This window comes from Etheostoma spectabile, chromosome 1, assembly GCF_008692095.1.
Source record: "Etheostoma spectabile isolate EspeVRDwgs_2016 chromosome 1, UIUC_Espe_1.0, whole genome shotgun sequence".
Classification (NCBI taxonomy): Eukaryota; Metazoa; Chordata; class Actinopteri; order Perciformes; family Percidae; genus Etheostoma; species Etheostoma spectabile.
The window spans coordinates 12125495-12126535 of record NC_045733.1 but is presented as its reverse complement, the minus strand read 5'-3'; the positions used below and the strand labels follow the sequence as shown (position 1 = coordinate 12126535).

General features: G+C 43.0%; 1 protein-coding gene and 1 long non-coding RNA gene across 4 annotated transcripts in view; one reads left to right on the top strand and one right to left on the bottom strand.

The window, feature by feature from the left end:
• Window positions 1-627, bottom strand: part of LOC116691025 (uncharacterized) — a 16254-nt gene extending 15627 nt beyond the window's left edge. The window contains exons 1-2 of the long non-coding RNA XR_004332409.1: window positions 572-627; window positions 141-147 (exon numbers count right to left, since the gene is read on the bottom strand). This is a non-coding gene — a long non-coding RNA (uncharacterized LOC116691025). The remainder of the gene's footprint in view (window positions 1-140; window positions 148-571) is intronic.
• The window catches only part of ankrd11 (ankyrin repeat domain 11), a 117894-nt gene that overhangs the window by 49088 nt on the left and 67765 nt on the right, over window positions 1-1041 (top strand). The gene's annotated exons all lie outside the window — the stretch shown is intronic.

The following is a 1041-nucleotide window of genomic DNA, read 5'->3' as shown; positions in this document are numbered from 1 at the left end:
CAGGCACGGCTTTACAGAAGAAATGGGTCATGTCATGCAAATTAAACCATATCCATATAAACAACATTGCTTTATTTGTGGAGAGGCAGCGGATGCGAGGACATTGGGTGCACCAGTGCGACCTAGAGGAAAACTATTACTCATGCCCTAGAGCCCTGTGAGCTAACGGACACTAACTAGCACTGGTCACTGCTGTTGTCTGAAAAACAACACAGACGGGACATGATGTTGCGTTTACTAGTAAACTGGTAAACCTTGAGACCGACGTATAACAGACTGTTATCTCACGGTACTCTGTCCTCTGTGACGGTCTACATCTAGAAACTAAGCTGCGTGTTGTAGGGAACAACTCTGACTGGCACATGATCAGAAAGTGGTTTACTGAGCGGTATATTTGGCTTTGCAAAAAAAACACGGAGCGTTCAATGAAATGACGCATTTAAAAATCGCTCGATCACACAAATTTGATCGTGGGAAGCCAAAATAGTGATCGTGATTAAAATTTGATTAATTGTGCAGCCCTACCGGATAGCCAGTTAGATAGATTCCTTGCGCCGAGGCTGGTGGTCACAGAAAAGGCAGACAAAGGCCGACACGTGGCGACGGTGCGGGACACACCACAAAAACAACAAAATAATAATCAATAACAAAACACTGTGCTAAATGAGACGTAGTGCCTGGATTGGTGGGTCTGAGGCAAAATGGCTAGGGGGGATGGTGCGATAAATACGTCACAAAGTCTTATTGTAGACAAATTAGATGCTGTGCTATGAGGTGATGAACAATCAAAACCGTTTGAACTTTGTTCATAATTTGGAGAAATCAACTTTTTTGCATAGTTGCCTCAATGTATGTCATAATTTTGACTGGCATTGGAAAGCTTTTAAGACAGCAGTTGGCTATAGTACTTGCATAGTTGATGGCATTAAACATCCCTTTTTTCCTGTCACAGGCTACAATTCTCGTGGTCTTCTTTTCAAAGTATCGGTTCACGCACCGGCACCATTTTTTAAATTATCATTTTGGCACCGGTATGGGGGG